This window comes from Spermophilus citellus (assembly GCF_964194105.1).
Source record: "Spermophilus citellus genome assembly, chromosome: 7".
NCBI classification, from domain to species: domain Eukaryota; kingdom Metazoa; phylum Chordata; class Mammalia; order Rodentia; family Sciuridae; genus Spermophilus; species Spermophilus citellus.
The window spans coordinates 73727875-73744790 of NC_138188.1; the positions used below are offsets into that span (position 1 = coordinate 73727875).

General features: G+C 36.3%; 1 protein-coding gene across 1 annotated transcript in view; it reads left to right on the forward strand.

The window, feature by feature from the left end:
• Positions 1 to 10651: 10651 nt before the first annotated feature.
• KCNMB2 (potassium calcium-activated channel subfamily M regulatory beta subunit 2) overlaps positions 10652 to 16916 on the forward strand; it is a 269712-nt gene continuing 263447 nt past the window's right edge. The window contains exon 1 of the mRNA XM_081302728.1: positions 10652 to 10777. The gene's annotated coding sequence lies outside the window, so the exon portion shown is untranslated. The remainder of the gene's footprint in view (positions 10778 to 16916) is intronic.

The following is a 16916-nucleotide window of genomic DNA, read 5'->3' on the forward strand; positions in this document are numbered from 1 at the left end:
ATTCTATAGGTTAAGCCTTCCAATAATATGCTATTTTCTTTTCCTTGTAGCATGATTTCCAGCAGTCAATTTCCAGGCATTTGTTCATTCCTTAAAGTTTTCTATACAGGACATTGACAGAGGTTAAGGCCACTCATGCACAGAGCCATCAATTGACTGGAGAAAGAAAAGGAGCAGAAATGAGCTACATACAATTTACTTTATTCTAGAGTTTCCTCTTCATCAGTACATTTTATCACCTGCTATCATTTTTGCTAAATTTATCACTCACTAAATATTTCTTTGCTATTTGACATCAAGTAACTTGCAAATTAATGTCATCATAGACATGATCATTCATAGTGGAGTATCAAATAAATAATTTGACAATTAACATCCAAGTTATGATGAAAACATAAGAAGAGAGTAAGGTGAATCTCAGTGTCTTCAAAACACAAATTTGTCAGTATTATTTTGGGCTATGCTACCACTTCTTGGTTCAAATATGCAATCCTACCACCTGTGGTCATGCAGATTTTCTACTTTATAATTTCAGGACTGACATTCATATTCATAGATTCCATAGCTTCTTTTTTTCCCTACTTTTTTGGACATTTTCTAACAGAAGATTCATAAATGTCTGATGAAAAGATGGCTTTTTTAATTTTCACAAAATGCCATCTGACTATATCCATGGCTAAGATTTCACCTATCTTCTATGAGATTCATTTTCCAAAGGAAATGGAAAAGATAACACTTTAAACTTGATGTCAAGAATTTTTTAATGCCTTGCTTGATTTTGTAATCCATTACAGTATTTCTAACCAAGACTTTATTTTTTGACAAAATTCTGGTGGCCCTTTTTCTTCAAAACTTGTGATAGGGTTTTAAATATCCCTGCAGAATGATAGCTTCAGGGAATACTTACTCATTCAGTATTTGCTTATATAAGAAAAAAGTATCATTTTCAATTTTCATAGTAATAAATCTATATTTTAAATAAACATGTTGATACTTCCTACACTGTTTCAAAAAGTGCCACTGGCTCTCATTACATGTTTTCTAGGCATAGTTAAATCATGCTATCAAACTTGTTGCTGTCAAGTGCTTTGTAAAGAGCTTTAGAGATGTCAGTTTTGACAAGTATCTCAAAATTTCAGGTTATTCTGAGATTTCTTCACTCTCTTGAAAATTTTCTTATATTTCAAGCTCGTTTTAAAATTGTCCTGTTTTGAACTATTCAATTGAAAACATGATTTTAGCATTATTCTTATATTAGTATATCATCTTTTGATAGATTAGGAATGGCATTCAAATCATACACACAGACACAATTTGAGTTACTTCACTGGCAGGAATTAAAATGTGAGCTCATGTAAATTAGCATTTTATTAAAGTATTGACAGGATATTAATCTGATTTGTGTCCCGGTGTATGTCACATTCAAAATTGCTGACTCATAGAATGGTAGGAAACAATTATAATAATAGAGTAGGTCTCTTGTAACTTATCAAGATATCACACACACCTCCTTTCTCTACCAGTTCTCACTGAAGGGTTTTCTCTGTTTCTTTTGACCAATGCCACAAGAGTTACCTGAAGACAAAAAAAAAAAAAAAAAAAAAAAAAAAACTTCCATATTCCCAATAACTTCCCATGGTAAAGATATTTTATTTGTTGAGCTTACCTGAAAAAGTGTTGGTTTAATGATGTTGGGAAAGCTGACTTCATGCCTCTGCTAAGAAAAAAAAAAAAAAAAACAACTTTATATACCACAACAATTCAAAACTCCTGTCCCCAAAATCTTTATGCAAATTAATTTTTTTTAGGAAGACAGAGCAGACTTAATTTGCAGATTTGTGTGGAAGTGGCATACATCAGAACCCTTTGACTCCATGCAGGAGAGATTCCGCTTTCAGCAATAGGAGCAACATGGATGTAGGGCCCAGACTTTGCCACAGTTTTTCACCTTCCTTCTCCCCACAATGGGAACAAAAGCATAAAGACTTCAGGAATCTGCAATTAAAATGCCAACATTAGTTACCCTCTTCCTTTGCCTCCTCCCTCTCCCTTCTTGTTGCATGACACCTGACTTCCATTGCAATCCCAAAAGCAAAAATAAAAGTGATATAAACTTCTCTGTGTGAAAGAGAAACAAAGCTTCCTCTTCCATCAGGATGAGTACACAGTGAGGGTCGGGTTTTGCCTCAGGGAGGAGATAAAAGGGTACAACCCCCAGAGTGAGTCACTTAGAGTCCTCAGAAAGCTCAGACATGTCAGCTCATATCCGATTTCCATTCAGATATGGAAACCCATCCTAAATAAATATATTCAGAGATGCAGGTAAAGATTCATGTACAAGTACTTCAGCAACATGTTATGCTAATGAAAAATAAAAATAACCTAAGTCTTCAACAGTGAGAGTGGTTCAAACAACCCAATTATTTTGCCATATAGCAAAATAGTACTATAAAATTATTATAGATAAAATAATAGATAAAATATTATCTATTAAATAGTATCTATTAAAAAGATCTCAAATTAACATGAAAATATATTAACATTTAGGAGAAAATTAATACATTAAACTACATATACATTATAATCCTCACTTTTAAAATATTAATAATAGAAATTATCTCTGGATATTTTTTGTATTCTCTAATTTTTATGTTTTCCAAAAAATATAATTGTTGTATATTCTGATTTTTCAGTAATGAGCAAATATCATTTTATATTTTAGAATTAAACAGAATTTGGGAGGCCCATTTTAGTTTTTATTTTTAAGGAGAGAAAAAGGCAGGCAGTACAGCTGCCACTTTATCTAACCTGATGAAAATAATTTTATAAGTACATTTCAGTAGACAAATGTATATGTTTACATCCACCTTGCAGATTTTTTTTCTAATTAAATTATGAAATGAGGAAATACATATTAAGACTCTCCCAGATTTCTAGAGTAAAATAGACTCTGAGAAGTTCTCCGAGTAGCAAAGACATAAGATTTATCAAGATTCTGATGTTTTTTTATAGCGCAGGATATTTATGATGAATGTTCACACTTGGCTAGAAAACATTTTGTCCAACACTCTTCTCTCACCTGAAGGATCAGCAGCATAAAGTGAGTTAATACAATATACGTGAATCCTGTTCCTTTGTATCCATACTTGGGGCTTTCTCCATACCATGGATTTTTTGCTTTTGTTTTATTGTGTTGGAAGACAGATGTCTTTTAATTAACTTATTATATTAAAAGCAGCAGGTAGCCTGCTAATGCTATGTTGTATACAGGGTACTCAACAATTGCAGCCTGGAGTACCAGGTCTGTGGAGTCCATGTTCCTGGTAAGAACGAATATTGTGGCTAGGCCTGTGAAATGAGAGAATCCAAATGAAATAAAACTCCAACAACTGTCAGTGATCTATTTTATATTTTATTTTAGAGATGATTTATGTCCAATATTCTGACAGGCTTCAGAAGGATGGTTATACAGCCTCAATGACCTGTCTGCCAAATGCAATGGCTCAGTCAGAGAATGATGACTCTGAAAGTGGTTAGACTAACTCACCTGAGTGCTCTCCCATAGGCATTGGAGGGAGGGCTCCAGAGCATCTATCTGTGTATGGTAGAGGTGAAGTGTCTGGGAGGGTGTTGCTACTACTCTAGAAATGCAGGTCAATTCATACGTATGTCATAGTATCATCTGCCTCCTTTTCCCCATTTCAATCGTGTGTACACCAAATGGAAATACATTGCATGAAACCTTGAGGAAAGATTAACTGCTATAAGGCAGTGGGTGAGGTAGGTTCCTGAAGGATTTACTTACCTAATTGTTCTAAAAACAGACAGAAAAGCAACCAGAGTCCAAGAAGATGACCCAAATCATGGCCTTACTAGATGGGTCTGTGCTTATAGCTAGGGGATCAGAAACCTGCTAAGTTCCCATTAATATAGAATTAGTCAAAGTAAATTTTGTAATTAAGACAGTTGTGAAAACCTGTGCTTTATCTCTTTAAAATGTTTACCTAGTCTACTTGAAAACATAAATAGCTACAAAAGAAAAGGTTTAAAAAACACAAACACATATTTGCAAAGGGAAAAAGAAGTGCTAGTTATCTTGATTTCATACTTTTTATGATTTTATTAAAGACTTTATTTTATTTTTTACTTTTAAAATTAAATTGATTTTAATTAATATATGATAACATAAATATTCTATATATTTATGAGGTGCCATGTAATATTTTGATGTATGTACAAATTGTGTAATATTCAAATCACATATATATTCAAAACACATCTACCTTCTCAAATATGCATCATTTCTTTATAGTGAAAATATGCAAAACCCCTTCATTTAGCTTTTTAAAATATATAGTACATTATTGGTATCTGTATTCAACTTCCTGTATAATAGCATCTCAGAACTTCTTACTTCTCTCTAATTCTGTCTTAGTACCCATTGATCAAGCTTTCCCATCTCTCCCTTCTGCTACTCTCCCAACCTCTGGTAACCACAGCTCTACTTTCAATTTCTATGAATCAATGTTTTTATACTCCACATATGAATGAGCTCCTGGGTACTTGCTTTTCTTAGTTCACCTAACATAAAGATCTCAGTTCCATTCATGTTTGTGCAAATGACAAGATCTAATTTTTTGTTATGACTGAATAGTATTTATTGTATATATGTACCACATTTTCTTTATCCATTCATCATTTGACAGACACTTAGTTTCTTTCTATTTCTTGGCTATTATGAATAGTGGCTGCAATAAACACAAGGGGTACACATGTCTCTTTAACATACTGATTTCATTTTCTTTGGACATATACCCAGGAGTAGGATTGCTAAATCTCCATACTGATTTCCATAAGCCTTTATTTTTAATTTTATAAGAGAGAGAGAGAAAGAGAGAGAAGAGCGAAAGAGAATTTTTTTAATATTTATTTTTCAGTTTTTGGTGGACACAACATCTTTATTTTATTTTTATGTGGTGCTGAGGATGGAACCCAGCGCCCTGCGCATGCCAGGCGAACGCGTTACCTCTTGAGCCACATTCCCAGCCCCAAGCCTTTATTTTTTAAAAAGCACTTTTAGGTTCACAGCAGAATTGAGAGGAAGATGCAAAGGTTCACCCACAGTCCCTTCTTTATGCTCCCTGCCCCCACATATGCATAGCTCCCTCTATTTGTTACAATTGATGGATCTACTTTGATACCATTATAATTACCCAAGATCAATAATTTACATTAGGTTCACTCTTGATGTTGTACATTATATGGGTTTGAAAAAAATGTGTAATGACATCTATCCATTACTATAGCATCCTATGGAGCACTTTCACTACCTAATATTGTTCTGTACTCCAGCTATTCATCCCACCCCACCCTTCTCATCCCTTGGCAAACACTGATCTTTTCACTGTCTCCATAGTTTTGCCTTTTGTCAGAATGTCATATGCTTGGAATCAGTATGTAGCCTTTTCCAATTGGTTTTCTTTCATTAATTAATATGCATTTATGTTTCCTCCATGTTATTTCATATCTTGTAATAGCTTATTTCTTTTTAGCATTGAATTCTATTCCATTGTACAAATTACCAGTTTATTCACTCATTCAACTATTAAAGGTCATCTTGACTACTTTCAAATTTTGACAATTATGAATAAAGCTGCTATAATTAAATGTCCTTGTGTAGGTTTCTTGTGTGACATAAGTTTTCAACTCCTTTGGTCAAATGTCTAGGATCTGGATTACTGGATCATGTATGCTTAATCTGTTTTGTGCTGGTATAACAGAATATCCGAAGCTGGGTAGTTTATAAAGAACAGAGATCTAATTCATACAATTCTGGAGGCCAGGAAATTCCGAGGGAATTCTTTCTGGATGGTAGAAGGTGGAAGGGCAAGAGAACATGTGGTGTGCATGTTTGTGTGCACACAAGTGCATAACAATGACAGAGAGAGGCAACAAACTCGTTCTTTTATCAGAAACCCATTCCTGCCATAACTAACCCATTTCAACAATAGCAGCATGAGCCCTCCTAGTCACCTTCTGAAGGTCCTACCTCTCAATGCTATTGCACTGGAAATTAAGCTTCCAACACATTAATTTGGGGGATCATATTCAAAGCTAGCAATATGGTAAGAGTTTGCTAACTTCTATAAGAAATTGCCAAATTGTCTTTCAAAGTGGCTGCACCACTTTGCATTCCAACCAGCAACTAATGAGAGTTCCCATTGCTCCACACCTTTGCCACCATTTGCTGTTGTTGGTGTTGGTGATTTGGTCACTATAATTGGTAAGTAGGTGGAACTTGTAGTTTAATTTGCATTTCCTTGATGATATATGATCTGGGGCATTTTTTCAGATTGCTTATTTATATCTACATATCTGTCTTTGGTGAAGTGTCTATTAGATCTTCAAGCACACTTTTGATTGGGATGTTCGTTTTCTTATTGTTGAGTTTTAAGGGCTCTTTGAATATTTTGGATAACCATCTTTTATCAGATATATCTTTTACAAACATTTTCTCCTGGGTTGTGGCTCCTCTTTCTATTCTCTGTTTTTAAGTTAAACAAAAAATGAATCCATCTTCTGAATCACACAAAGAAAAGTTTTAACCCGAAAAAAAGATTAGAAGGTAGTTGTAAATTTTCATGAAATAAGAACCCTGGATTCTGAATTAGAAGATGTACTTACAGGCTGCATGATCTTGGAGAAATCACTGAACCTCCCTCATGCTTCATTTCCCTAGATGGAAATGGAGTTATCAATATTTGCCCACCCCTACGGTAACTATACTGAGGATTAGCTAGGATGCGGGTGAATATACTCTGTAATGTAAACTTTTGAGAAATTGAGGTTTCATTAATACTTTTTAAAAATCTTAAATCAGAAGGAAGAGCTTTATGAAAAGGGATGCAGACCACACTTCTTTCTAACTCAGAAGTTGGATACTGCTATCCTGTAAGGCTTTCTTCAACGATTGTCTTTTAATTTCTAGGGCTAAGCATTTGGATTTATCCTAGAGAAAGCCCTTTTGTGTACCTAAAGTAGTACTGAAGATCACTTCAGGGTGAGTCAGCTTCAGCATGCACAGGAAAACAACAGGAAGGAAGCTGTTTCTGAACAAACTTTTCTGTCATTCCTAGAAAATAGCACAACAGGGCAAATGCAGTTACTCACTGTATTATCCAAAGCATAAATTACATACTCCAAAATATAATTATCACTTGTGTCTGTAACAGATAGCTACATTTTCTACTTATGTATCTATCAGATTTTCATTTTAATCGTGATGACTCATAATGAAATTATGCATTCATCGTTCCATTCATTAAACCATTGCACTTGCCAGCTGTGCACGGAAACCGAAAATTCTGTGCGTGTGCGATCACATCACTCTCACCCAGTCTCCAGTTCTCAACCTAATATTTGTTAACACACACAAATTCTTTCCAGAACAAGTTTTCTTATGTGCATTCAGACAGCGGATGCTGTTGAAATGTTATCAAGTTACAGATGCACAGAGCATTCTCGCTGAATGTGTTTGGTAATATAGCTCTGAAATATCACTTCAGTTCCTGCCTTCTGCTAACCAAACTTCCTTCTCCAGAGAACTACACAGAAAAGCAGCGCTAAGAGTTACTAAATTCAATCCTCAGATCAGCTGTGTTCAAAATGGTAGAACAAGATTTTAACAAATTCAACCTAGTTTTCTCTCTTGTTGAAGAAGGTGTGGGTTCTAAAGATACTTGATCTTCTGCAACTTCATCGAAGGGGTAGAACTAAAGGAACGATTATTGGGATTTAATCCAGAAAGCAAAACAGAAACAAGAAGAATATTCTCCAAGAGGACTCAATAGGAGAAATTCTGTCTTCCGCCAGCCCTTCTCTGTTTTCTGTTCATGCCTCCTTTTCTTCGAATTTCTTTTTCCTCTTCTTGCCTCCTCTCAAATTACCTATTCCTTCTCTTTCTTCCTGCTCAGTAATAACTAATATTTATTTTAGCATTTTTCTCAATAAAGAACTTCACTTCCACCTTATCATGTGTCCTGCTTCACTTTATCACCATCTTACAACAGCCATTCTTCATCATTGGATTTTAACTTGGGAAGCTCACACTGGCAAATGGAACCAAGTCTCAAAGTCAGGTCTCTTTATTCCAAAGTCTGGGCCTTTTTGCAACACCATGCAGCTTGGAGAAATTCTTCCCTTTCTCTTTTCCTCATAGATCTCTTATCTTTCCCTCTTCTTCCCTCCCCTTCATCTTCCTTTCCTCCTTTCCTGCTCCTCCATCTCACTTCAACAAACCATCCTCACCTTAGGGCACTCCCTCTGCATGCAGCCTCTGGTGGCAGCCACCTCCTCCTTCATTCTCAGAGGTCCAGATGCCCACTTTTTCTGCTCCTCCAGGAATGAGCCTCCTCAAAGCTCAACTAAGGATCACTGCCCCCGTCCTACCCTCTCATTCATCCCAGGATTAATATCTTACCCATTCATCTCTTGTTTTACTAACACAAGTAGGATTAGTATCTAACTGGGGTATTTTCTTCCTCCTTCCTTCTCCACTCCCTTTCTCCTCTCTTCCTCTTCCTCTGTCTCTTTGTTTCTCCAAATCATATATATGGTACTTAAAAGGTGTTTAATTTATCATCTAAATACTTCCTTACATTAAAAAACTTGGGAATATGCAATTCATATATTCTTGTCCCACCAGTTTAAAAGAGAATATCATAAATACTTTCCCCCCTGAAATAATCCTTATTCCATTACAAATTTTTGGATGATATGCTTGCTTACAAAAAAAAAAAAGAGGATTTACATAGAATTCTGAAGAATTACCTCTAGACAATTTTGCTTTGGGATTTTTGTGCTCTCACTGTGCTGGTATGAATTTCTCCAACTACAAACTGTGAGACTGAGGTACTAAAGATAATAATTTTATATTCCTCGTCCTCTTTACAACTTTGAAAATTTAATTACTCTGATAAAAAATCGTTTCTCTTGCCTGATCATGAGGTCGTGAAGGTCTTAGACACATAACATAATTTTCTATTTAAAGAATGAAAAATACGAAAATTGTTCTCTGTCCTACCAACTAAATGGGCACAGATTATTTTTTGAAATTCAAATTGCAGTGTTTTCTGACTTGATTTGTCCCCAAGGAAATCACTATAAGGATACCCAATTAGAATGAAATATGATTATGGTTTGTGATACAAAAAGATTTTTCCCCCTAAATCACATTTCATTCCTGAGAAGAAATTGTCACCAGTCAAGTAACAACTAAAAGTCATATACAATCAGGGCATATTCAAACTGACAACCAGAAGTTTAGAAAGAGAAAAGGACAAAATAGTGCCTCCCTTTTATCAGACATCTGAGCAATTCAGATGTTCACTTCTTGCATATAATAAAATAGTGAATGCTATGATCTAATCATTGTCTCGATAACAAAGCTACTAGTAATTAAATAACCATGATTTACAATCATTCCCTTTGAGGTTTTGTTCTAGGAGTTTATTTGCAGTAGGTTTTCTGTTTGTTTGTTAATCACTGTTCTTTTTCAGTTCTATAGGACAGTACACCACATTTTCATCCATATTACATCTGCCACTCTCTCTAAGCCCCTCCCCAGGAGCAGACCACTCAGTTACCATAGTAACTACTACAAAAGTATTGCACTTGGGGTCTCAGGAAGGGAGAAATAAAAGCAGAAAGAAAGGACTATATATGGGTACTTAGAATATAAAGCATTTTCATTTTCTATGTTACTGTGAGCCACCAGGAACTTTTTCTGCTTCCCTTTTGGAAAGGTGCTTACAACTTTTCAGAGTAGCATTTCTAGACACACAATCCCCTCTTCGCTGGACAATGGTAAGAAATCCCCCTTTCATCTACCATTATCACAACTGTACAAAATGGATCCAGGTAGTGTACACATCTGCACTTCTTCTACCCACCCCTCATTCTTTCCTGTCTGACAGTAGTGCATGCTTCAAATGAGAAGCAAAAGTTTCATAAATCAGCTTGTAATAATAACTTAATGCGTTCATTGGTCTATTCAGTCCATTTGATACATAATTTGAGATTTCATGTAAACATATCTCATAAATCATACTTCAGTAATTGATGAGAACTTTTCTTATTTGATTGATTCTCTTACCTAACTCTAGAGATCACTTATTTTTGTAACTGGGAAGAGTGGGGATCTCCTTGCTAGGAGGAAGAAAATCCAATAGCATTTATTCTCAAGTTCACTTTCCATGTAGAAAAACCTATTTACAAAAGTTCTTTCTCCTGTAGTTACAGAAGATTTGGAAATCTGATCCAGTAGGCAGGGTGTTGTCTGTGGGAAGGAAGTCTGAGCCCTCTCTCCCTTTTTAATATGAGAATTCGAAAGCAGTGGGGAAGTGATGCTGGACCTATCACAGCATTGCTAACAGACAGCCTATTACAGTATTTAATAAAAACAGAAACAGCATGCCTATCATAGGCTAATAAATCCTACCTCCTGCACGCTTTAAAAACAGTATGAAGCAGCTTCAACGGAGCTTCCGACAACTAATTTTAAGCATGGCTGTCTAGCGTGCCTGTCACTCCTATTGTCCTTCCAAACTCTTTCAGACATTTTGAGCAAGGAGTATTAAAGCTATGAGTTAGCAAGGGTCTACAAAGGCTTTAGGCACAGAGGTAATGATGATTACCGTGGCTATTTGGAAGACTGCACTGGATCGCTGTCATTAAAAATTAAGCGTGGCTTTTGAGGAAGATGTGACAACTACCGGAGGTAGGATTTGCATGTAAAACAAAGGAATCTGTTGCTGTTTCCGTGCTTTTTGTTTGCTCTGTGCTGTGTGGGTCACGAATTGCAGCCAGGTGCGAGTGAGAAGCAGGAAGGGGAGTGGGAGAAGGTCTGCTTAGAGCAAAACACAGTGGAGGATATTATGTTTTTTATGACAGAAATGCCTCGAGGACGAACCGGCTCCAGGCTGGCTCATAGCCTGCTGAGTGTACATTCCACGTTGCTTTTCCCATGGAGTAGAATGCTTAGAGGTCACGGAGAAAACAGTTTGCTTCTTATCTGTGGTGCCAGCGGGGCTAGTGGGAGGGTTGAGTGAAGACTTTGGCGGGTGGGAGGCATAAAGGTCCAAAAAAATAAAGAGGAGGCTCCTGAAACCTGATAGGTAAATATTTTAGTGCCATAGTCAATGTGCTTTTGTTACTCAGAGTGTGGTTTTTAAAGGAGAAATTGGAAGATTATGATGGATTTCCCTCATAAAGAACTATTTGGGGTTTAATCTATCATAGAAGGAAATTGGGTACCTTCGTCCATCTTGCATATTGAAAGGCTGATCCACACTGTTTGTATTAAAGGTTTTGCTAAAGGAGATTAAGAGTTTTAGACTGAAGAAGGGGCTTTCTCTCTGTGTCTGTTCTTGCTTTTGAACAACTGCCGGGCTGCAGATGTAAATGCGATTCGTTAGAGGTTATGGTCTTGACGTTTTTACCTTTTTTTTTTTTTTTTTTTAAATGAACAGCATAAAAGCACAATTCTCCTTGAAAGATGAGAGGGGCAGTTGGGTTCCAAAGTCCAGTGGATAATGAGTAGATTTGCAGAGGCACTTACACTGCTTTGTACTTTATGTGGGATTGGTAGAGCTCCATTGGAATAGGAAATGTCAGGAAATCACAGGCTGAGATCTTTGAAGCAAAAGTGCAATGATCAGAAACCTGTGTTTCCCTAACTTGATCTGTGGTGCAACTTTCAATCTTTGTCATTGCACATGACCCTCACTGTGAAGTGGCAGCAACGTAGTGAATGAATCCTCTGTAATGTTGTCTTATTTCTCTGATGGACTTCACAAACTCTGAGATGCAAAGATATCACTTTCTATTTTGAAAAACTTTGTGTTCTTATGCATTGATTTGGTTATATTGAATGGTAAAGATACAAAAATAATACTAGCATTTTTGTAAAAGAATGTAGTATTCTTCAATTAAGTCTACAACTTTGGTATTAATGCAGTATTAACTAGAAACAAAAGTGAAAGATAATTGCAGTGTGTTTGTTTTTAGCTAAATAATGGAATTAAGGCTAAGTGGGGCTTTTGCTTTTCTCTGATGCAATCAAGTTTGTGCATTTATGAACTTCTGTGTATATACTGCTATTCTCATGCAAAGTTGAAATCGCTGCTCCATAGCGGGTGGCATCTGTGCCTGAAGTTGTGTGTCTGCTTTTCATAACAACGTAATGGATGTTACTGAACCAGCTAAACTCTCTCTCTCTAAATCTCCTATGTGACCAAGAGCACATATCCACGAAACCACTGTGTGGGATATTCCTCGTGTTATTGATGGCTATGACATAGTTTTCTGCTTCTTTGTGGCCAGCAGAAAGTGTGACCTTGACCTTGTCAAGTCCCATTCTCCAGCCCATTGAGCACACCAGTCAAGAACCTATCTGTAGGAAGAGAAAGCTTGAGATACACAGAAACACAGAGACATGTTTTACTTAGTGATAGCAAAAGTTTATAAATGGATAGTATTTCTATTGATTTTATCAATTTTAAGAGGACTTTCACTGGCTCTGGTTTTACCAATATCTTCTGAATCTAATCATATCCAATACTTACTTTAGAGGTGATTCGTGCCATGAGACTTGTCAATGGGAGAAATGATCTCGTTGTGGTTATGCTCTTAGTATTTTAACTGGTAAATTTGGATGATTTTTCAACATTTTCACGGACTTATGGGGAAAGTTGCTACATGAAATCTTGCTGGTGTGTTTTGACTATATCTCCCACAGAAATGCAAACTAGAGGAGAATGATGACTATTTTTCTTGTCAGCTGTGAGGAAAGCCAAGCCAAGTAAATTATTCAAACAATCTACTTTGTGTAACAAATTAATTTTATTGCCCATTTACATGGGTAGCCAAAATGTTCCCAAACATTCTTCCCTTGAGGTTGCTACTATATCTAGTAAGGAAAGCAAACAATCCCCCATCTGTATAAGAGGAAACTCCGGAATCCATCCCGACATAAAAAAATAAGCAAAGTCAGTATCACTATCTTGGTCCTATGGGCAACACAGTCACTACATCAGTTACCACAACTGAGAATCCAGAGTCATTTTGTTCTTTCTCTTATACATACACACTGTCACCGTCCCACTTTATTCAATGACATTGGACAAGACGTTGCTCACACTAGCGCAATCTTCCCTCCAATCATCTCCCTTCTCTCACCAAAGCACCATGAAAAATGAATATTCAAAAAGTCTTTGATATTATATCAAATAGCAGACTATAATAATGTACATTCAATAAAATCCTAAATGTTGTTAGTATACACATGTGCATAAAAAAAAAGTGCACCACAATGTTAACAGCAGGTATCTCATTGGTGTAATGATAGATACATTTTGTACTCTTTCTTTGCACAGTTGCTAAAGTTTTTATTTTTCAAAGAGCATGTAGTGTATTAACAGACACAAGAAGACAATCATGAAAGTTTATCTGTATCTCCTTTTTAAACTGCATTGCCATCTTTGCCCATTCAGATCATGTGCTTCACCCCAAATTCCAAAGTGAGTTATTTGTTCAACCAAGACAGAGCAGAGATGCCATTTGTCTGCTAGGGTTTCCTTGGAGTTTTTAATAGATCATGAAAAACTCAGCATCACTCTTCCTCAGAGAGTGTCTCCTACCTCTTCACTCAGGTTTTTTAGGAAAGGAGACTGTGTGTGTGTGTGTGTGTGTGTGTGTGTGTGTGTGTGAGAGAGAGAGAGAGAGAGAGGGGGGGGGAGAGAGAGAGAGAGAGAGAGAGAGAGAGAGAGAGAGAGAGATTTCTACTTACTATATAAACAGATAATTTTCAAAACCTCTTTTTCTGGTTCTTCATTGTCTGCTAAATCTTAAAATGTTGGAGTGTTTTATATCATAACTGGAAATCTCTTCTTTATCTACACTAAGCTCTAAATCAGTCAGATCCAGTCTTTAAACTTTAGAAACCACCCCAATTCTAATCCCTATCTTAGACTTACCTTCCAGTCTCATACTTTCATAACTTGCTACATAAAATTTCCGCTTAAATGTCCTATAGTCATTCTACACTTAACATCTTCCATACAAAATATCCTCTGTCCATATTTTCTCTATGTATGTAAATGGAAATTCCATTACTCCACTTGCTTAGAAGAAAAATCTGGTAGTCTTCTTTGAAACTTCTTTTTCCTTCCCATGTCATAGAAAATTATTTTGCCTCTACCTTCAAAATATACCTGAAATTCAATTTCTTGTTATTTCCACTACTGACCACCAACTCCCAAATGTATTGTCTTTTTTTCACAATCGATCTTTTTGTCTCCCTCTGCTCTAGTATACACATTTAATTCTGTACCCAACACCAGTGGTCATATCAAATTAAAATTAAATCATAAGTGCTGCTAACAAGCCTCCAGTCTTCTCATCCAACTGCAGACAGAAGCCCAAAGCTTGCAATGGCCCTCAGGCCCTTGAGTCATCTGGTTTTTCCTTCCTCCTCTGTCAACACCGTCCTGTTCCCACCTCACTTTGGCCATGCCAGTCTCCTGTGCTATTCTTCAAACTCACTGCACACTTTAAACCTACAGCCCTCAACTTTGCTGTTCCTGACACCCAGGAAGCTCTTCACGTAGGTAGCCATTTCACTTTTTCAGGTCTCTGTTAAAAGTCACTTTATCAGAGAAGACTTCCTTGAAAACTATCTTTTAAAACACGCCACCTTGCTCACTTCTCATTCCCAGCCCATGCCTTCCTATCTCTACAGCAAACCATGATATCCCCTACAGGTTACATGCTAAGTTTCCTTGTCTATCTTCCCCCTGCTAGAATGTAAGCCTGATGAAAACAGTGGTCTTGCTTTTTCTCTGCTGTTCCATCAAGAATAGGATCTCTTATGTAGTAGGCACACAACACACAATTGTTGAATGAATGAACAAGTTGTTTAACATTGGAATTCAATGTTTTGCCCTATCAAAATTCATTAGGAGCATTAGATTCTACGTGTAAATATTTCAATTGTAGAGTCAGAGCTCAGTGTCATAACACCCTGTTGCTCTTTCCAAAAAAGAAAGATACTGAACACCTTCAAAAAAGTCAAGAAAGTTTAGTAAGATGATTTTCTTCCTCGTCTCTGCACAGGATGGGGGGAAAAGTCACATCACTGATTCCAATCTATGTCAAAGTAAATAAAAATTCAATTTGCCTGAATTTGATCTTATCCGGAAGATGACTTCTATTTCAAAAAGGACATCTTTACAGATCTCCTATGAAAATGACTATGGGTATAAACATGGTCTATATTTTCTTTGCTCTCTCTTGTTGGTCAGGGAAGGAATGGCAAAACCACATTGAAAGTTGCAGTTGGCATCAATATGCCTTTCAGGATCAAGCCTGAAGTAGCCTGTGTGACAATAAGAACCAACCATAATAATCAATAACTGTACCATTCACTTTCATTCACCCTAAATCAGCATGGAACAATTTCATGATCAATTTAACAGAGATGTTATACCATTCATAAAGTGTTTGTTTTCAAATACTTAATAAAGTGTAATAAAATAATCTTATTTTCCAAATTGTGTATAAATGACAAAGTCCAGTATTTCTAGAATGTTTTATAGTCAAAGAAGTGGTGCACTATGAAAAAGACACATCATCTGAGATAAGCACAGGCTTTAAGAATTGAAAAACTTGGTCTGAATCTGACTGTCTCTGCTTGATAAGTAGGAAACCTTGAGCAAGTTGTTAAAATGTTACTGAGCCTTGGTTTCCTATTTGGTACTTGATGACAGTAATATCAACTTTTTTGGGTTAATGATTAAATGTGATCCGTATGCCACTTCCCTATCAGAGTACCTGCAGAAGAGGAGAAGCCTAAGCAGTAATAGTTTCTCCATTGACACTGTCATTTAATCCTCAGATCATGTCTCAGCTGCTGATATTATACTTTCCGTTAAACAGATAAGAAAACTTAGGTGTGTAGAAGTTAATCAAATTGATCAAGGTCAAAGATCTAGTAAACTATCAAAATTTTCTCTCCCTTCATTCATAGAGGCTCTTGATAAACAGAGTTTCAGATGAACCATCTTTAATGTATTATGTGACTGAAGGCTGCCAGTAATTAGGGGAATTTTTAAGGGAGAAACTGAAGAAGAGCCCCTGCCCCCCCCCCACCATGGGTGCCTAACATACTTCTTCCCTTGACAAAATGTAAACTCCAACTTCCACAAACAAACTAAATGAAGAATAAATGAACACTGGAACCAGCCTCACAGGTATGAACACCTTGGTTTACATACCAGTTTTGCCTGGCACCAATTGTTTGGCTTGCTGAGTTTCCTTCTCCTCTGAAGAAATGCAAATAGAAATAACATATAACTTATGAGGTCATGAGGATTAAATAAAATAATCTAGCACTAGGTGTTAGTACAAATTGAGTACATATTATGTATTATCTATTTGTACTTAACTATAATTACCTAAGATGAAATTGTGAACATTAATTGCATATGACACTGAGAGGTTTTGTTTAAAGATCACCTCTAGTTTTTGTTTTGTATTGTTTTACCATGCTGGGGATTGAACCCTGGGTCTCACACTCAGTAGGCAAGGGCTCCAACCTTCAGCCACATCCCAACCCTTCTTTAGCTTTTATTTCTTGGTATTGCATGTCTCCAAATTCATTCAATAGATATCATTTAAGTCATTAGCATTAAGGTATTATAGAGGAGTTTGAGGCTGTGGAGCATCTGACCAGAACAAGAGACAGGTTTTTCTGAAAAGTGTGACATTTCTTATTAGGGCCCACCAAAAAGAAGTAATTGTGAAAAAATTAAGGAAAATGACTGCCTCTCTGAGATACCAAGCCCAATTTTATGGATACA